Raw genomic sequence first — 22500 nt, 5'->3', positions numbered from 1 at the left:
CTCTTCAAATGACGTCACCCCGCTGGCTAAGCTAAGCGAGCAGGCCAACAGAAGAAAGAGTGAGAGAAAGTTGTGGTGAAAGAGTACAGCAGGGATCGCCCCTGCTGGAGCCTCGTGGAACTTTTAGGTGTTTTCGCTCAATAGACCCTCACAACGCCAGGTCTGGGAATTGAAACCGCGATCCTACAACCGCAAGTCCGCTGCCCTAACCACTGGGCCATTGCGCCTCCATATATATATATATGTATAGGTGTGAGTCTGTCCCCCCACCATTGCTTAACAGCCGATGTTGGTGTGTTTACGTCCCTGTAACTTAGCAGTTCAGCAAAAGACTGTGATAGAATAAGTGCTAAACTTACAAAGAATAAGTCATGGGGTCAATTTTATTCGACTAAAGGCGGTGCTCCAGCATGGGTGCAGTCAAATGACAAACAAATAAAAGGATGTTTTAATGAAGGCAGCCCTTAATGGAAACAACCTGCCATGCTGCACCACTGCGTTAACAGCCAAAATGCAAGAGAACTGATAGGTTTCATCACAAAACTGATATGGCAGACATCGTAAGAAAAAAAAAAGAACCAGCATGGCTTCTCCTTATATTTCTCTCCAACACTGACAAATATATTGATTATTTTAGGGATCAATAATTTATGTAAGCAGATTAAAAGCTATGAAAGCTGCTGCTCTTCGGTCCATTTTATCGCAACAGATTTTCATGCTGTTACAAAGTGAGAAATCTCACAAGTTTATCATAAACGTACTTGTTGACTTCAGCAAAACGTTTTCTAACTGGCCAAAGTAACCAGCCTCTACACGTGTTCCAACACAAGTGAATAAGGCAGCGTCAACATAATTGCTTGATCTGGTTAAAATAGCAGCCAAATAGTCTCCAAATCATGTCTGTTTGTCTTAGCTCTTTGCCTCTCCAAAGCATTTTTCATTAGTTTGTCCTAAACATCCACGTTTGTTTCCAGGGTCCTTGTTTCAGGTGTTCGTAGTAATATAAGGCTTTTCTTTTGTAAGTTTAAGTTATTCTAAGGATGGGAAGAAAAAAAAGGGAATGTGTATCACTTACATGATGCAAAGACACCAGGAAAATAAGGAGAGGATACTAAATTAGATCCTGTAAAAACTGGGAGGGTTTCAGCTACAATATCCTTCGTCAGAGAGTTCGTTTGAGGCTAAACACGGCAGCAACAGAGTCACTCTTTTCTAAATCTTACTTTATGGAATCTTTAAATACAAAATATATTTTAGAAAATTACTATTTTTAAATCTCACAATGAGAGATATTCTGCAACAGTACTTTGGAGTAAAGATTGTTTGCCAACATAACATGGCAGTCCTGGTTTAGGACGAATGTTGCTGTGATTTAGCTCCAGGAGAAAGCGTCTCCACCTGGCCATACAACATGATCTGTGTCCTTGTATTTTCGAACAAGGGAATCTAGCACCCCCACTCTGCTCAAAACAATATCTGTGTATTGCGATTTCTGGGTTATTTCTCTTCATCAGCCGAGAATAATTGTTTTGAGCTGAGTGGGGGTACTAGATTCCCTTGTTCAAGAATATAAGGACACAGATCGTGTCGTATAGCCAGCTGGAGACGATGTCTCCTGGGGCTAAATTACAGCAACATTCATCCTAAATCAGGACTGCCATGTTATGTTGGCAAACAATCTTTACTCCAAAATATATATATATAAAATGTGGCCTAACAATGAGCACAAAATGATAAGAGGTTGAAGACAATGTCTAGGTTTGTTTCAGATGCTGAAAAGTGGGTTAATGATTTTTAACTTCCCATGTAAAGTATACCAGTAATATTTGGTGTGTGAGGAAGTGTAAAAGAGAACTGCTCTGTGCAGTCAACTGTGTCATGCCAGTCATGCCACTCAACACTTGCTCTTGTAACATTTGATCCTTTACCAAACAATCAGCTGACATTCGGGTGTGGTTGTGGGGCAAAGACGTGTGCTTCCCAACCATGTGGTCTTCAGTTCAGTGCCACTGAGTGGCACCTCGGGTAAGGGTCGTCTACTATAGCCCCAGACCAACCAATACTTTGTGAGTGAATTTTGATAAATGGAAACTGTGTGGACATCCATCACGTATGTGTATGTGTGTGTTTGTGTGTGTGTGTGTTTGTGTGTGTTTGTGCATGTGTGTGTGTGTGTGTACTCTTGTCCAGACATTATATGGTTGTAAATGAACATCATCATACAATTGAGGAATGTGCTGATTCTTCCCCTCATCATAAATTGTACAGGAAAGCCAAAAAGTTACGTAAACCTATTCCTCGCCATAAATACAAATGTATATATGTATGTGCATGTGTGTGTATGCATTTATATATGTGTGTGTGTGTATGCATGTATATGTGTGTGTGTATACATAAAGCTGGACTCAAGAGTCATCTTCATACTCATAAAACGAGACAGATGAGTGATAACCTGGCCACTGGCGGTGGTGTAACACACCATACTAATCATATCTGTTGGGCATGTGGAAGAGAGTGTAATTCGGCAGGAGGACTTAAACGACATGCAAAGGTACATGAAGCCCAGTTACAACTACAGCCGGCTATTACCGGTAAAGGTCTTGGTTGCCAATTCTGTACAAGACATTGTAGATCTTTAGTTGGGCTAAAAAGTCACACTCGATCACAGGACCAGTAACAGTTAAGCTTCGTGCAATGGCCATACTCGATAACGAGGGGGCAGCCATCACATGTGTGTGTGTCTGTCTGTATGTATGTAACAAAACAGGAAGTTATTCATTCACCATTACACATGTTTCATTTGCTACTAGGAATTACATTACAAAGTTTTACACATTGGATAGACATGGAAGGAAGTTTCTATTAGAAATTCTTCAGACAGAGAATCAAATAACATTATTATTTGATTCTCTGTAATGGTAAATAAATAATACCAAAACATTTTCCATAGGAGTGGCTGTGTGGTAAGTAGCTTGCTTACCAACCTCATGGTTCTGGGTTCAGTCCCACTGCATGAAACCTTGGGCAAGTGTCTTCTACTATAGCCTCGGAACGACCAAAGCCTTGTGAGTGGATTTAGTAGACGGAAACTGAAAGAAGCCCGTTGCATATATGTATATATATATATGTTTGTGTGTCTGTGTTTGTCCCCACCAACATCGTTTGACAACTGATGCTGGCGTGTTTATGTCCCCGTCACTTAGCGGTTTGGCAAGAGAGACCGATAGAATAAGTACTAGGCTTATAAAGAATAAGTCATGAGGTTGATTTGCTTGACTAAAAGCGGTGCTCCAGCATGGCCGCAGTTGAATGACTGAAACAAGTAAAAGAACAGAAGAAAAGAATGTATAAAATCTGGTCAATAACTTTATAGTGTGCTTTGAAAAGCTTCGGTCCAATCCGTTACTGGCCATCCCTGTGGAAATCTGCAAATATTCTCACAGGGCATTAAAAAAAGGAAAATGTTAGGATGAGGAGCTGGACTGAATAGGCTTTATTACAAATCACTACAATCGTTTCAATACATCATTAACAACTCCTAATTGCTGAATGCTATATATATCATCATCATCGTTTAACGTCCGTTCTCCATGCTAGCATGGGTTGGACGGTTCGACCGGGGATCTGGGAAGCCAGGAGGCTGCACCAGGCTCCAGTCTTATCTGGCAATGTTTCTACAGCTGGATGCCCTTCCTAACGCCAACCACTCCGTATATAATATGCAATATAGTATTAATAAGATTCAACAATAGCTACATTCATGCACATCCTCAGGTGACCAGAGTCAAAACACTGCTTATTTGTCATCCATTTCTCCACATTTTATACTCATACCAAATACTATTTTTAGTATTCCTCTGACAAAGTGGAACAAGGAAATACAATTGTGTTTAATTTATGTAACATTCAGCAATTAACAGAAGATAATGATGCATTAAGAACAACTGTAGCAGTTTGTAACAAAGCCTGTTCATTCCATCTTCTCATATTAGACATTTTTTTCTAATTTGATTTATATATATATATATATGTATATATGCTGAGATCCCCTTCAGTCATGACTGACCATGGGATTGTACCTAGAAAGTTACCCTCCCAGGCACAAGTCTGGGCAAGGTTGTTTATGGAAGACCAGCAGTCGCCCATGCATACCGGCCTCCCCTCTTCACGCCACCGATGTTATCCAAGGGAAAGGCAAAGGGGCCGATACAGCTTGGCATCAGTGATGTCGCAACTCATTTCTACAGCTGAGGGAACTGGAGCAACGTGAAATATAGTGTCTTGCTCAAGAACACAACATGCAGCCCGGTTCCAGTGCATATGCATCCAGGTTAGACATTCCTATGCAGCCTTGTTCAAGGGTTTACTTGTACAGGTAGGGGAAGCCAGATCTGGATTGTATCAGAGGGTTCCAAATCTTTATTCTTCTATGTTATATATATATGTGTGGTTGTGTGTGTGTGTGTGAAGGCGCATGGCTCAGTGGTTAGTGTCAAGCTCACAACTGTGAGCAAAGAAATGAGTTAATCGACCTATTTAAAGTTGTGAAGACTCTGATTGTGAAATGTTCCTTTTAAAACTAGACAGGCACATTTTGATAAGAGGGCCAACTTCCCTTCCTTCTTTATTTGATCCAAAAAACTATTTTAGTTTTCACTGTGAAGCTGTTCATTCCTTGCATAACTGAAAACTATTTCATTACAACAACAAACTGTAGACGTGAAGAAGAGGGAGAGAGAGAGAGAGAGAGAGAGAGAGAGAGAGAGAGAGAGAGAGAGAGAGAGAGAGAGAGGAGAGGAGAGAGAGGGCAGGGGGGGGGCAGGGGTAGAGATTTTGGAAGGAAGAGAACTGATGCAAACATAATTTGGAGCTATTAGTTTTGGTGGCCTAGAATAACAGATGGAGATTGTCACCAATAAAACAGCTGGTTCCTCAGATTTAGAGAATCAAGCAATGGCAGCAGCTTCTTTTCAGAAAATGGGATACTCTTTGAGGAATCGGTCTGTTGGTTGGCTCCCTCTGTATGTGTGCGTGTACACACACACATGCAGACTGTGCTGTGACCTTGAGCAAGACACTTTATTTCAAGTTGCTCCAGTCCATTCAACAAGCAAAAATGAGTCGTACCTGAGGTGATTTCAGGTAATAAAGCATATTTAAAAAGTTCGGTAGCATCAGGTCATATTATGTAATACATTTTTTGCACATAATTACCATGCTATTGAAATATGTAGCGTAAATTGAATTAATTACATCATCATCATCAACATTTAATGTCCATTTTCCATGCTGGCATGGGTTGAACAATTGACAAGAGCTGGCCAGCAGGAGAGGTGCCTGGATTCCATCTCTGTTTTGGCTTGGTTTCAATGGCTGGATGCCCTTCCTAACACCAACCACTCAACAGAGTGTACTGGGTGCTTTTTATGCGACATCAGCACCACTTGTTTTTATGTGGCACTAACACCCACACCAATGCTTTTTATGGGGCACCTTGGTTTTAGGATTTCAATTCTGTTGTGGTGGGCAGATCTTCTTGAGTACAGCAATGCACAACCTGGCCCAGTCCTGTCATCTCCTTCATAAGGTTCAGCATTTTGGGATCGGCCTTCAATACTTTGTCCTATATCTTCCTCATAAATATAAATGCATGCCAATGGAAACAAAATCTTGATCTGGCAGAGTTTCTACAGCTGGATGCCCTTCCTAACACCAACCACTCCGAGAGTGTAGTGGGTGCTTTTACATGCTACCGGCACAGGGGTCAGTCCGGCGGTACTGGCAACGGCCACGCTCAAATGGTGTCTTTTATGTCCCACTGGCACGGAAGCCAGTTAGCCGCTCTGGCAATAATCATGCTCGGATGGTGCTCTTGGCACCCTACTAGCATGGGCACAGGTGCCAGTAAGGCGACGCTGGTAACGATCACACTCAAATATGTGCCAAAGCAACGAAAGGGGTTCAAGTGGGATCTGTACTCCAACTTCACGAAACCCTCACCAGCAACAACTTCTTGTACAGACCCCTAAAATTCCCTCCTCCAGAGAAGTATCTCAACTGTCTGTAAGGCATATTGTATGAAGTGATTGGGGGTAAAGCCACCAGGACCTACATCTGCCAATGGAGAAAACCCTGGAGGACAAGACAGGAGGGAGGGTTGTCACTTGGGTGGTGCAAAGGTGTCATCTGCCAGGAGAAAGAAATCTCGCTTCAACTTGAGAAAATACACAAACACAAAAGAAATATAGAAACAGCTTTCTGTGATTGAACTTATGCTGTGTTGTTTAACCCAACATCAGCAGCCTTATGATAAAGGACATTCCAACCATGACCATCCCAGCTATTTTCCTGCAGATGGTCTATCCAAGATTACATTATCCAATGTATGCTGCCTTGTTTGTCATAAGAGTGCAATCTGAGGGAGATTTGGCTGCTATTTCTAGCAAATTGTCGGTTTCTCTCTCCAAGATGTGTTAAGTTGTTCATGATGTGAGGTAAAGTGAAACTTTGAAAGAATATACTGGACGTAATTAGCACTTTTAGTAAAATGGTGAAATTTAAACGAGCTTCTGTTACACTGTAAACACATTGATACCAAACACCCCACCCCTTCCCACCACTTCATTTTCTGACGTAGTCCTATAAACATCCAAATTAATAATTCTTCCCTAACAGATTAGAATCAGATTTTTCTTGTGATATTTTCCTGCTAACGAAGGAAATTGCTTCCTCCTTACACACACACACACACACACACACACATGACTGGTCTCTATATTTCTATATTTCCTGTCTCTCTCTGTTTATCATCGGCTATTGAGTGCTCAATCACCTCTGACATCATCATTTACGTCATGACAGAGGAGGGGTGGATAGTTGGATGGGTGGGTGGGTGGCATTTTGGTCAGAAATGGCTGATCTAAGAATTCTTGGTTATTTTCGCTCTGAAAACTAATTTTTGATTCATTAATGCCAGACACTAATTACACACACACACATATATATATATCACTACACACACACAATTACATACGTTATGTATATTAATGATTGGCAGAAGTTCCAGAGTGACTCCAGGGCTGAGAGTTTCTGTGTTGGCCTCTTATCAAACTAATTTCAAATCAAGTGGTTACACACACACACACACACACACACACATCTCTTCGGCACTCCAACAGTTACGACAACAAGGGTCCCAGTTGATCCGATCAACAGAACAGCCTTCTTGTGAAATTAACGAGCAAATTGCTGAGCACCCCACAGACACGTGCACCCTTAACGTAGTTCTCAGGGGAGATTCAGCGTGACACAGAGTGTGACAAGGCTGACCCTTTGAAATACAGGTACAACAGAAACAGGAAGTAAGAGAGAAAGTTGTGGTGAAAGAGTATAGCAGGGTTCACCGACCCCCCTCTGTGCCAGAGCCTCATGGAACTTTTGGTGTTTTCGGTCAATAAAACTCACAATGCCTGGTCTGGGAATTGAAACTGCGATCCTATGACCGCGAGTCTGCTGCCCTAACCACTGAACCATTGTGCCTCCACATACATACACACATACACACACATATATATATATGTATATATATATATATATATATATGTATATATATATATATATATATATACTGGTGATAATGGTGATTTCTCTTGATTTTCAATGCAGACAAAACCCCCAGTACCTTGTGCTGATTATTAAATAAAAGCAGATGCGTGGCTGTGTGGTAAGACCTTTGCTTCTCAACCAAATACACACACACACACACCATGTAGGTGGCACATAAAAAGCACATTTCGAGTGTTGGGCCTCACAGAGGCAATGACCGAGACCTTTGGCATTATGTCATGCTTGAGAAGAAGAAGACCCATCAAGCTGAGCAAAATCACAGTCGTGACAGATACTGATGTCACACAAATGGCACCTGTGCCAGTGGAAAATAAAAGCACTGCTTACACTCTTGGAGTAAATTGGTGTTAGGAAGGGCATCCAGCTGTAGAAACCATGCCATATCAGACTGGGGTCTGGTGTAGCCTTCCAGCCTTGCCAGCCCTGGTCAAGCTGTCCAACTCGTGCCAGCATAGACAATGGATACTAAATGATGATGACATTTAGCTACAATTTCTAGCGAGTCCAGGGTAGCGAGGACTCCTCCTGCCCACTGGCACCTCAATGGCAGAGATTTTACAAGATGCTGGTGAAAGGCTTACACCATTCCAGTGATTTATCTAAAAGACAAAAGATCAACATCAGTTTAATGTCCCCTTTTCTATGCTTGCATAGGGGTCAAGCATGGTCAGTCGAGGCAGATTTTCCCCTGCTCAATGCCCTTTCTGCCACCAACCTCCACCTGTTTCCGAACCAGATAATATCTCTTAATGGTCAGACATGTTTTTCAAGGAAGGCTGGAAATGAATGACACCACTTGTATGATGGTGATGCTTGTTTACAGCTCTCACATCAGGTCAAGACATAAGTGCACATGCACGTACCCACATAGAATGAGCTTCTATACACTTTATGTCTACCAAGTCTCACAAAGCATTGGTTGGCCCGGTGCTATAGTTCAAAGACACTAGCTCAAGGCACCATACAGTGAGATTGAACTGGAGACCACAGAGTTAGGGAACATGCTTTTTAACTACATAGCCATACCGGCACCTCATCATCATCATCATCATTTAACGTCCGCTTTCCATGCTAGCATGGGTTGGACGGTTCAACTGGGGTCTGGGGAGCCCGAAGGCTGCACCAGGCCAGTCAGATCTGGCAGTGTTTCTACAGCTGGATGCCCTTCCTAACGCCAACCACTCCGAGAGTGTAGTGGGTGATTTTATGTGCCACCGACACAGGTGCCAGACGAGGCTGGCGAACGGCCACGCTCGGATGGTGTTTTTTATGTGCCACCAACACAGGTGCCAGACGAGGCTGGCAGACGGCCACGCTCGGATGGTGTTTTTTATGTGCCACCGACACAGGTGCCAGACGAGGCTGGCAGACGGCCACACTCGGATGGTGATTTTATGTGCCACCGACACAGGTGCCAGACGAGGCTGGCAGACGGCCACGCTCGGATGGTGTTTTTATGTGCCACCGACACAGGTGCCAGATGAGGGTGGCGAACGGCCACGATCGGATGGTGTTTGTTACGTGCCCACAGCAAGGAGGACAGTTGATGCGGTACTGGCTACGGCCACGTTTGGATGGTTTTCTTGTGTGCCACCGGCACTGGTACCACAAAGATACAAATTCCATTGATGTATGTAAAATGAGTGCCACTGCTTCTTCTTGTCCTCTTTCAAATGTGTCTCACCTGACCATTTTATATCTTTTTAAATTACAAGATTTAATAAAATAGAAACTTTATTCTAATATCAAAAAACAAAACAAAAAAATTCTTTTCTCTTAAATTTTAAATTATTTTGTATGAAATTAATTTTCTAGACATAATGAATTCATGGAGTAATCAGAACTATCTGTTCAAAATCACCTCAAATCTTGCTCAATATTTTTGTGAGAGATCAATAGGCAATAATTATATTTTGGTAGACTTATTGTGGAAATCAGTAAAAGTTTTAAAGATTAAAGACTATTTTATGATTAAACCATTTTCTTTTCTACTTATTTTTGCATTAATGCAGATTTTTGGTAAAAAAATAATCCGTTTTAGTACAACTGCCTTATTGCTTATGTGTTGTTAGGGGAGGTAACTCAAATAGAGAAAGATGTAAAGCAAGAGAGAGAGAAAGAGTGAGGGAAAAGTAAGAAAGAAAGATAGATAGATAGATGTAAGGGAGAGGCTGAAAGCAAAGAGAGTGGAGATTTAAACATGGAGATGGAGTTGGCATTAGAAACTACTAGCAGTATCGCCCGGCGTTGCTCAGGTTTGTTTCGACCCTTTAGAATTGGAATTCTTGAAAAGTAAAAATTTTGCATTATGTAGCTTGTTATTCTCTTTGAGTGAACAATTTTCCGGTTGAAATACACCGAAAAATGGCGACACAGCAGTAAAAAAATCGTAAAAAATAGGGATTTTCATAGAAAAAAAAAAGCATCTTTTTGATGTAAATAATTTATGGTGTTAACATGGTCCGATTTGAATTTTTTCTTCTACGGAATGAAGAGCAATCCTTCTTCCATCATACTCTCAATTTTGGTCAACTTGTGCCGCAGGGTCTCAGAGGAGATAGTGTTGGTTGAAGGCTACCAAACCTGCCATACACAAACAACTTCAGCTTTATATATATATAGAGAGAGATGAAGATGTAATAATGTTTGATGTATCACTGATGTTCTCAATGGAGAAAAGGTGACAAGTGGGCAGAAAAGAACATGACTTTCAGAGATGTCATCTCCTAAGATTTCCCATTGCTACCAAGGTAGACTTTTACACTGTCCAAAGAATCAAATGTTTTAATTGAAATGCAATTTCAAAAAGAAATTACTCCCCCCGCCCCACCCCCGCTCCACACCACATACACCCAGTCATACTTCGTTAGTATTACAGGTGATTACAGGTGCAGGAGATATGACTGCATGGTTAAGATGTTTGTTTCCCAGCTGTGAGGTTTCAGGAGCAGACCCACCTTGAATATATTTCTTATTTTCGCCAGTGGCACATAGAAAGCACCCACTACACTCATGGAGTGGTTGGCGTTAGGAAGGGCATTCAGCTGTAGAAACATTGCCAGATCAGACTGGAGCCTGGTGCAGCCTCCCGGCTTCCCAGACCCCGGTCGAACCATCCAACCCATGCTAGCATGGAAAACGGACGTTAAATGAGGATGATGATATGCGTGTGAGAAACACAAATTCATATCCAAGATGTGTGTGTGTATTGTCTGAAAATCCTTTTTGGAAAGAGTTCTTTGCTATGAATGCTATTTTGTAGCTTTAATTAACCAAAACAATTATAAAAGATAAAAGAATTTTCGAGGTAAAACAGTTTGTGGTAAGATGCAATTTTTCAAGGAGGAAATTTAATTTCATGTTCTTCATTAAAGGAAAATTAAAAGTACTAATTGGACAAGTTCTAGTTTATGGTAATTGTTTTTCTCAACAAGACAACAGCACCTTCTGTGAAGTGGTTGTCATTAAGAAGGGAATCCAACTGTAGGAACCAAGCCCAAACAGACAAACAGAGCCTGGTGGGGCCTCCAAACCCCTGTCAAACTGAGCCAGCATGGAAAACAGATGTTGATGATGATGATGATGATGACATGATGTCAATACAAGGAGAGAAACACATACAACGGGTTTCTTTGAGTTTTTTGTCTACCAAATCTGCTCACAAGGCTTTGGTTGGCTAAGACCCCTATGCCCAAGGTGCCGTGCAGTGGGACTGAACCTGAAGTCTTAGTAGTTGGGGAAGGGAGCTTCTTAATCAGCTCCTAGATAAACGGTTTCTTTCTGCTTCCAGCCTGTAAGACATCTAGGTGACCCACTCTGAAGACAATTGCAATGTAATGGTGTTTGGAGGTCAACACATACTGCAACAGCGAGGCCAGCTGCTATCTGTTGTCACACTGCGTTCAGGGTAGCACAACCTTCACCTTGACACCTGCTGACCTCTTTTATCTAATCTTTGAATAGCATTTAAAAAAAAAAATGTAAATAAATAACTGAATATTTAATTTTTATCAGTCTAAGTGAAATAGAGGAAAACTGTTCACAGAAAATTACTTAGATAATTACTTGTGCCAGAGACAGAACTTAAAATACGATAACTTATTAAGAATAATGTTTGTGTGTCATGGGTGGTGCATCAGATTTTTAGCTAGGTACATTAGCTACCATTGCTTTTAACCCTTTCGATTCCAACCTGCCTGAAACCACCCCTGGTCCCATAATACAAATGTCTTGTTTTCATAAGTTTTGAATTAAAATCTTCCACCAAACCTTAGTCACAATTTATGTTACTAACACTTGTTGTTGGCATCCTTTTGTCTCAGAAGACAATGGAGTTGTGCATAAACTAATCCAGTCTGGTTTTTACATTTCCTGTCCTCTCTAGTTTTGCGCAGGCCTGGGGTGGATGTAAGAAAATCCTGGGTAGCCCAATTGTCAGATTCCTCTCTCGACCTTGCTGATGTAGTCCAAAGGAGTGCAGAGCATTACGTTTGGCACCAGCTTGGTTGCAGGAGCTGCCAGAAGAGTGTCGAGTTGAACACTAAACCACCAACAGGGCTCAACTCTGGATTTCTTTGAAGGTTGTCTCCTTTCCATAACCCTGGATAGGGGCCCATACCGGGTGCTGTCAGCCGGAGCCAGCCGAGCCCAGGACTCATGTCAGGCAGGGTCATCCTTCCCTGAAGTAGTGAAGAAAATTGCTACCCATAACTAGCACTAGCTAACACTAGCTGAATGATAACTAAGTTATTTTACTAAATTTTTTGTTATATTTAAAATTAATTGAAAGAAACACAGAACATCTCAACAGAAATATGGTAACAAAAGGGTTAAACCTCTATATTTAAGTCTAATTGATTATTTCAATTTCATTCATGTCCAGCCACAGGGAAATGTTATTTTGCTTGGAAATAGTTGGAAACTGGGGGGGGGGGATGGGACTGGTTGTGAAGAAGAAACAACGTTATTTGGGAAACAGCTTTAGCACTGTTACTAATGTGTTGGTGCCATGGAAGCTGATCTGAGATTGTAAAGCCCAACGTTTATAGCAAGTTTGAAGGTATTTGGAAATATTTGGGTTGGGAATGGAGAAGGTGAATAGCACAGATATGGTTCCTTACCCTGTATGTGTGTGGGAGAGAGAGAGATAGAGAGAGAGAGGGGAGGGAGAAAGAGAGAATGGGGAGAGAGAGGAAGAGAGAGAAGGGAGAAAGAGAGAATGGGGAGAGGGAGGGAGAGAGAGAAAGAGAGAGAGAGAGGGAGAGAGAGAGAGGGAGAAAGAGAGAGAGGGAAAGAGAGAGAAAGAGAGAGGGAAAGAGAGAGAAAGAGAGAGAGGAAAGAGAGAGAAAGAGAGAGAGGGAAAGAGAAAGAGAGAGAGGGAAAGAGAGAGGGAGAGATAGATAGATAGAGAGAGAGAGAGAGAGAGAGAGAGAGAGAGAGAGAGAGATGAAGTTGTGTTCCCCAATGAAGGATGCTTTCAATGATTAGTGTTCAGGAAGGCAAGTCTAATATAACATGTCTAGGTTGTGTCTAAGCAACATGTGTGTGTGTGTGTGTGTAAGGTTAAAGATGGAGTAAAAGATGGGAGTGGAGGGTGTAAGAAACATTTTGGAAATGAAATGATAAATAAAGATTTCAAAACGGTAAAAAATTTGAGAAATTGTAAGAGAAGCGAGTTAAACGTAGCTAAAGAAACAAAACTGTATTTAAAACAAAGAGGTGGAGGGGGTGGGGTGGTGGAGGTGGGGGTGGTGGAGGTGGGGGGGTCGGAGATGAAGAATTGAGATGTTTTATGAGTTTGATAATGGAATCTGAGTCAGTTGGTGGCTATCAAATTAATGTTTCAAAAATAAACATGATATTGATGGAAGTAAAAACTACTACCACAACCACCACCACCACCACTACTACTACTTCTACCAGCACTGCTACTACTACTACTGCTATTGCTACAGTTAATGAAGCATTTCTATTAAAATGTTACTATTTTCAAAGGAGACAGAAGTTTAGGAGGGAACCTGAGAAGGGACAGATTAATATTTAACGATCGCTTTATGTTAAACAGAAGTCATTAAAAATACATAATTAAAATGTTAAACCATTTCTAATTAACAGCCCTGAATTAAGACTCAAGAGGAAAAAAAAAAAAAATAATTGTCTTCAGTGGCACTTTTAAAAAAAGAGACAAATTATTAGTAATTAACAAGATGGCAGCATTCAGAAGAATTGATGACGACTGATGAAGAACTATTATTTAACCATGGGTCTACCTCAATCAAGAAAAGCCATGACTAAAGGTGTTTTAATTAAAACCAAGAAAACAAAAAACGAATTCCTATCCTTATTTAAGGCAGTCTCAAAGCGGTGAGCGCTGGCAGAACCATTAGCATGCCAGACAAAGCGCTTAGCGGCATTTCGTCTGTCCTGAGTTCTAATTCCACTGAGGTTGACTTGGCCTTTCATACTTTCGGGATTGATAAATTAAGTACCAGTGAAACACTGGGGTCGATGTAATCAACTAGTCCCCCCTCCCCCAAACTTTCAGACCTTGTGCCTGTTGGAGAAAGGGTTGCCTTGCTCCTGTCAAACCAGCCGACCCACGACAACATGGAAGGAGGGCATTATATGAGAATGAGGCACCTTTTGAGTGTTGGGCCTCACAGAGGCAAAGTGGCTGAGCTCCTTTCAAGAGTTGGGCCACACGGAGACAATGGCCAAGACCTTTGGCCTTATGTTGTGCTTGAGAAGAAGAAGACCCATCAAGCCAAGCAAAATCGCAGTCGTGACAGATATTCGTGCCATGCAAATGGCACGTAAAAGCACCCATTACACTCATGGAGTGGTTGGCATTAGGAAAGGCATCCAGCCATAGAAAACCAGGCCAAATCAGACTGGAGTCTGGTGCGGCCTTCCAGTTCGCCAGCCCTGGTCAAACCGTCCAACCCATGCCAGCATGGACAACGGATGCTAAATGATGATGATGATGATAATGATGATAAGGACAAAACAGTGCTGGTCCTCCATTTGAAGCACTGTTGATGGTACCACAAACCACTAAAACTACAAACCCTGGCGTTTCCTCCTCTTCCACCTCCTCCTCCTCCATAACCTAAATTACACAGCAACAATATTTACTATTGAATAGCAAATCGTAGTAGTAGTATTAGTATGAGTGTGTAGATGCATTGCATGTGTGTATATATACACACCTGAAAGCAGGTGTGTCTGTGTGTGTGAGTGCAGGTATATATATGCATGTGTGTGTGTGTGTGTGTGTGTTTGTTTGTTTACTACCTGGTCCGGGTTGTATGTCAAAACATATATCTGTCTGTTTGTCTGGACATAATATAACCTGTAACATATGTGTGTATTGTACACGCTTGTGTGTGTGTATGTGTGCCTATCCGTCAGTGTATATGCATAATGTGTATCAGTATATTTGTGCATTGTGTATGTATGATGTACACGTATGTGTGTGTGTGTGTGTGTGTGTGTGTGTGTGTGTGTGTTAAAGTGATTGATAATAGCAGAAAGCTGATCCGGCAATTTAACCCCTGATGTAGGCAAGATGTTTTCCTACAGCAATACTACCAGCAGTAACAGCAGTGGAAGCGCAATGGACCAGTGGTTAGGGCAGCGGACTCGCGGTCGGAGGATCGTAGTTTCGATTCCTAGACTGGGCGTTGTGTGTGTTTATTGAGCGAAAAACACCTAAAGCTCCATGAGGCTCCGGCATGAAATGGCTTTCAATTTCTTGGAGAAAGAAAACCAGAGTTCCTAAGACAAAAGCTGAAGTGGCTGAGAAGAGTTTGCATGAGACAGAAGTGGTTACGACATCCTGGGTACCCTGGCTCTGGGGTGCAGAGGGAGGTGCAGGTTAAGTTGTAAACAATAGCATAGAATGTGGCAACAGAGGAATGTCCAGGAGCGGATGACCTGAATGCAGTCGGCTTAATTCACAACCACCCCTTTGAATGTAAAGAGGTAAGGGTCAAAGCACTTGCAGGGTGTTGGGGGCTTCTGCTATTCAGATCTCCCTACAGTTTGTCACTACTAACCTAGCAGTGTTGGCTCCGCTCCACCCAACCTCCCAGATAACTCAAGATAGAGTGTGTGGGGTGGGGGGGGGGTACGATGGGGGTGGGGTGGGGGTTGAGTGGCAGCGGAACTGTTTCTGTAGTAATTTTATCCTTAATTCAGATGTGCTGCTTTGTCCTTTTACAATGACAAAAAAAAAAGAAAGGGGACGGGGGCTAAACAGGGAGCAGAGTTAAGTCTTTTTGTAGAAAGAGCAAATAAAAAAAAAATTATTAATTTAATTTAATTTAAAGGAAAAAAACCAAAACAGTTTGGCAATTAAATCTAGTGATGATAGATTACCAAATAATGGTCTGGCATCACACACACGCACACACACACACACAGACACAGACACACACAGACACGGAGTGGTAATTGTTGTTCTTGGTGTAAGAGATGGTAATTGTTTAGAAAAAGAAACAAGGCCACAGACGGGATAAAGAGCCCCAAAATAATGCGACCCCAGGAAGGAGATACTCGAAACAGGGAGATTCTATGTGATTATTTGATCTGTTAGAAATAACAGGCAAATCTCCCTCCTATCGTATCCTTCAGTCTTAGGGAAGTCCTTAGGATGGTCATATCTGGAATATGTCTGACCACAGGTCTGCTCAATCAGGACCTCAATCAGGGGTTAAACAACAACAATCTTTCTACAATGATTGTGTTGTATCACTAAACGAAGTTTCATTATTATAATCACCTCAGTCTGACTGGCTGTCAACAGGTACCAGTCCTAGGTCACACCACAGAGTCCAAACACTGACCCAACTCACATCAACTAACAGAGTGCCAGTTATATAATTTGCAGACATTATGATCCCCCCCACCCACCATCATCATTTAATATCCATGTTCCATGTTGTGTACATTAAAGACGACATCAAAACAAGCGCTCTTTTACTTGTTTCAGTCATTTGACTGTGGCCCTGCTGGAGCACTGCTTTTAGTTGAGCAAATTGACCCCAGAACTTATTCGTGTAAGACTAGTACTTATTCTATCTATCTCTTTTACTGAACTGCTAAGTTACAGAGACATAAACACACCAGCATTGGTTGTCAAGCGATGTTGGGGGGACAAACACAGACACATAAACATATACACACACGCATATTATATATATATATATATATATATATATATATATATATATATATACATATATACGACGGGCCTCCCTCAGCCTCCGTCCACCATATCCACTCACAAGGCTTTGGTTGTCCCGAGGCTATAGCAGAAGACACCTATCCAAGGCGCCACGCAGTGGGACCGAACCCGGAACCATGTGGTTGGCAAGCAAGCTACTTATCCCTCAGCCACTCCCATGCCTGCTGTTGATAAAAATTTGACTTTTTCGTACAAATGACCACCAGACACGGGCTTTACTGGGTAAGAAAAAAAAACCCAGAAAGTCATAGTCTGTAATGCATTGTGGAGAATAAGAACATTCTTCAGAGAATTCCAGAAATATTTTCTACTGCTGCTGCTGCTCTGACAACTTTCGGCAGTTTCAGTGCATGTCCAGCTTGTGTGGGCTGGGTGGTTGGTTTTATTCCAACACTGACAAGTTATTCCCAAATTACCATCTGCTGGGGTTTAAAGAGGCAGACAGCAGCAGATTGCATGAAATTTAGAAAATTCAACACAGACGGAATATATAAGGAAGAATAAACAGAAAGAATTAATTCACCAATTGAATGTTGTTAAGTGATTAAGTGTCGCTCTGCAGGGAGACGTTTTGGTTTTGGAACAAATTAATATTTGTGCCAAAGGAAATCCTATACATTTCAGATAAAAAGAGTCGGGTTTTTCAAGACTTGAAATTATAATAAAGTCACCCTTAAGGCACAAATGCAATCTATAATGGACTGGAAATATCAACAAGAGGTCCCCATCTCAAAAAAGATTGACATGGTTGACTGGTAAGATGTCTGCTTCTGAACCATGAGGGTCCAGGTTCAGTCCCGCTGTGTGGCACTTGGGTAAGTGTCTTCTGCTATAGCCCCAGGCTGGCCAAAGCCTTGTGAGTGGATTTGGCAGATGAAACTGAAAGAAGCCCAACCCATACTAGCATGATAAATGGACGCTAAATGATGATGATGATGATGATGATATACATATATATCATCATCATCATCATTTAGCATCCATTGTCCATGCTGGCATGGGTTGGACGGTTTGACCAGGGCTGGCAAACTAGAAGGCTACACCAGACTCCAGTCTGATTTGACATCATTTCTAAAGCTGGATGCCCTTCCTAATGCCAACCACTCTGAGAGTGTAATGGGTGCTTTCATGTAACACTGGCACATGTGCCATTTGTGTGACATCGGTATCTGCCCCGACTGCAATTTTGCTTGGATTGATGTGTCTTCTTCTCAAGCACAACATAAGGCCAAAGGTCGTGGCCATTGTCTCCGTGAGGCACAACACTTGAAAGGAGCTTTTCACATGCCACTGGCACCAGCCACTTCGCCTCCATGAGGCCCAACTCTTGAAAAGTGCTCTTTATGTGCCACCGGCATGGGTGCCAGTTACGTGACACCAGCGCTAGCCACGACTATGATTTCACTTGGCTTGATTAGTCTTCTCAAGCACAGCATATTGCCAAAAGTTACGGTCGTTTGTCATTGCCTCTGTGAAGCCCAAAGTTCAAAGATCATGCTTCACCACCTCATCACATGTCTTGCTGGGTTTACCTCTTCCATAGGTTCCCTCCACAGTCAGAGATCAGCACTTCTTCACACAGCTGTCCTCGTTCATACGCATCCCATGACCATACCAGCGCTGTCATCTCTCTTGCACACCACATCTGATGCCTAACTTTTCTCTCAAGATGCTTGCACTTTGTTGAACATGCACACTTACATTGCACATCCAGCAAAGCATACTGGCTTCATTGTGTGTGTGTGTTTGTCCCCACCAGCATTTGGTAACTGGTGTTTGTGTGTTTATGTCCCTGTAACTTAGCAGTTTGGCAAAAGAGACTGATAGAATAAGCATCAGATTTTTAAAAAAGGGAAAAAAGAAAGTATTGAGGTTGATTCATTTGATTAAAAGTTTCTTCAAGGTGATGCTCCAGCATGGCCAGTGAAAGGACTGAAACAAGTAAAAGATAAAAAAAAAAGAATACAAATAGAAATGAAGCAAATCTTATAGCAATTAAGGAACCCTAACGAGTTGCAGGAGTTAAAACCTGAAGGGGCCGTTTAAGGTATGAAAGAAAGGGCCAAAGAAGGGATTTGTTGGGATTGGGGAAGGGTGGATGTAGTGACAGGTGGATAAGGGGTAGGGTGGAAAGGGTTGACTAATGATGCACGAGTTAGGGGAGGAAGGGTTAATGAGAGATAACTGACAGAGCAGGAAAAGAGTCGATGGAGCAACAGACAGCTGGGACAGGGTTAGGCAGAGAATTGGAAACAAATGACACCGGATGAACGAGCCATTTGTTTGACCACAGACTGCATCCATCTGCCTGACCAGTTAGACCATGGGTATCTTGTATTCGTCTGTCTGTCAGAGACCTTACGAAATAAAAGACATATGAAAAGAGTTAGTCAGGTCTCAGAAGCCGAACTTCCAGGTTGTCATCATCATCATCATCATTGTTTAACGTCCGTTTTCCATGCTAGCATGGGTTGGACAGTTTGACCGGAGTCTGCACCAGGCTCCAGTCTGATCTGGCAGTGTTTCTACAGCTGGATGCCCTTCCTAATGCCAACCACTCCGTGAGTGTGGTGGGTGCTTTTTATGTGCCAGGGGAAGCTGACAGCGTTTATATAATCAGCTGCTGGCAGTGTGAGGTGTTCCTGATTAGAATAATTAACGCTATTTATACAAAGTAATATTGCTACCTGATAAACGAGAGAGCAGAAGTGAGGTTGTTTATATAGACCAAAATGGCACACGATTCCCTCTTCCCCATCTTTGCTGAATGAACATTTCGATGAATGCAAAGAATCTATAATCTAAACAGTCGAATGCATTACTCTAATCAATGTTCTTCGTAACAGGCGCTTGTTTAATTGGACTGCATAGAGAACGAAGTGTATTCAAAGTTCATCGGGATGGAGCTGAGCCGGGGTGCGGAGAGGGGTGAGAATCAATAAAAGATATTGATTAGACTCGAGCCCCACCCAACCAGTGAGAAACCATTGAAACAACAGCAACGAAGCCAATTGTGTATTTAAACTTTTTTATTTTTAAATAACAAAAAGTCAATTTAAACAATTTTTTTACTACTCTTACAACTAATTTAAAAATGAATTATAGAAAAGTAAAAGTGAACTTGTGATGGCAGCAGGAAAAAGCAAAACCTTTTCACTGGTTTGGAAGAGAAGGAAATCAATAATGTTGTAATGATTTATTTAAACCCAGTCCACCCCCACCCCCCGCCACCCCACCCCACCACCAACGTGGAACATAAACATTTGCCATGGAATCATGGCTTCCCGATGCTGCCAAATGGCAGTCCATCATTTCTCGACATTGTTAAATATTTAGGAATATTTGCAGAACTTACTGGTAACATTAGAAGCAAACCGTTTTAGTGAGAACTCTGTGCCAGGCTTGTCATCATCATCATCATTGTTTGACGTCCGTTTTCCATGCTGGCGTGGGTTGGACGGTTCGACCGGGGTCTGGGAAGCCAGGAGGCTGCACCAGGCTCCAACATCATTTCATTTAACTACTCTCCATGTATGCATTTCTTATTACTAAACAGGGAAAACTAAGTAACTGTCTGACCTGCAAGATATAGCAGCCAAATCTTCCTCAGATCACATTCTGCTATTAAAAAAATTAGAGTGCTGGACACCTTCAACATCAAGATCATTTTAAACTATTTAGGAAAGCTATAGCTACAATAAAAATCATCATCCTCATCATCATCATCATTTAGCATCCACTTTCCATACTGGCATGAGTTAAACAGTTTGACTGGAACTGGGGGGGGGGCACCGGGTTCCAGTCTGATTTTGGTGTTGGCCCTTCCTAATGCCAACCACTCTGAGAGTGTAGTGGATGCCTTTTATGTGCCACCAACAGGGGTACTTCTATGTGTCACCGGCATGGGTGCTCAAATGTGTCACTGGCACGGGTGCTAAAACGTGTCATAATTATATGAAGAGTAACTAAAACAATTATTCACCCTTCTATTAAAAATATAATCCTTTTAATTAACACGACATAGTCAAAGACAGGATGGTCACAGCTTGAATACCTTTAATCAAGCTCTGCTTGATCAAGGATGACACCTCAGGTTAAATGACAACAAAACAACAGCCTATGTCAGGTGACCAATGTCATTGAGAAAAGGGATGAAAGTCTGGGCTTCCATTCTGTTCCTTAAGCTTCCTGCTCACCTAAAATTGCAGAGGATCCAAGTAGGGTCCCTTTCAAGAAAGAGATACACAGTCAGTGAATTATTTCCACCAGTTCTTCATTATACACAGAACATCCTTCCCTGTTCCATTAGAGAGGGTGAGTGATAGTTACAGCCCTTTATTTCCTTTTAGGGCCCCCCAAAACTGATGAGTAAATGGTGAAGAAATTATCGTCTCATCAAAGACCTTGTAGTGGTGTTAAACAGGACAATGGACTGAGTCTATCTCCCGGCTGGGCAATTCAGAACGCAATTAACCAGAACAAATAGCACAAAGCATCTTGTCTGATGCTCTACCAGTTCTGCCACTCGACTTCCCAAAACTGGTGGACATTTTATACTTTTATTGCAATGAAAGGCAAAGTTGAGAAGCTTGCTTCCCACACACGCAGCATACAGCAGAGTTGTTGATGTGAGTATAAATACATATATATAATTTTAAAACACATGATTGGAAAAAAAAAAATCTTGGTATCATTTATTTCACATTACACACATTTCATTTACTAATAGGAGTTACCAAATTGTACATGTAGGATAAACCTATAAGATCTCTCCAATTAGAAATTCTTAAAGAATCAAATAATACAAAATTTACACTCTATATATAGTTAGTAATCAGAAGCCCTTGAGATAGATGGAGTAGAGAACGTGTGTGTGTGTGTGTTTTTACCTTTTTAGAAAGATCACATTATTGAGAAGTCACAATATTGAATACAAGCAAAAGTTTGTTGGAGAGACGAGGTTTCCCTACTCCACACTCAGATGTAAATCAAAATATTCACAGTAAGGGACAGTGGCTTTCAACCTTTTTAATATCTGGGCCACATCCAAAACCTGGACCTTTTTTAGGGGGCCATCCAAAAAAGTAAAATACAAGTTAATTAAAGGAAAATTAATTACATCATTATTTAACGTCTATTTTCCATGCTGGCATGGGTTGGATGGTTTTACTGGGGACTGGCAAGCCAGGAGGCTGCATTACATTCCAACTGTCTGTTCTGAGAGAGTTTCTACAGCTGGATGCCCTTCCTAATGCCAACCACTCTGAGAGTGTAGTGGATGCTTTTTATGTGCCACCGGAACGGGAGCCAGTCAAGCGGCACTGGCATTGGTCACATTCAGATGGTGCTTTTTACATGCTACCAGCACAGGAGTGAGTCGGGGTGGGGAGGGCTGGCATCGGTTTGGATTGTGCTTTTTATGTGCCATCGACACAGGAGCCAGTCAGGCGGCACTGGCATTGGCCACAAGTACAATTTCCATTTGATTATGATTTAATTTTTGATTTTAATTTTACTTGACTCAATAGGTCTCCCCAAGCACAGCGTGTCGCCTGACGTTTCAAAGGTACTTTTTAAATGGGTTGATTATGTGACACTGGTGTAGGCTACGGCTGTGATCTGCATAT

General features: G+C 41.8%; 1 protein-coding gene across 4 annotated transcripts in view; it reads right to left on the bottom strand.

Annotated features, from left to right (window-relative positions):
- The window catches only part of LOC115224274 (cGMP-inhibited 3',5'-cyclic phosphodiesterase A), a 303573-nt gene that overhangs the window by 116673 nt on the left and 164400 nt on the right, over window positions 1-22500 (bottom strand). The gene's annotated exons all lie outside the window — the stretch shown is intronic.

Source organism: Octopus sinensis, linkage group LG2 (genome assembly GCF_006345805.1).
Source record: "Octopus sinensis linkage group LG2, ASM634580v1, whole genome shotgun sequence".
Classification (NCBI taxonomy): Eukaryota; Metazoa; Mollusca; class Cephalopoda; order Octopoda; family Octopodidae; genus Octopus; species Octopus sinensis.
Note: the sequence above shows the minus strand (reverse complement) of the source record. Positions and strands in the feature narration are given on the sequence as shown.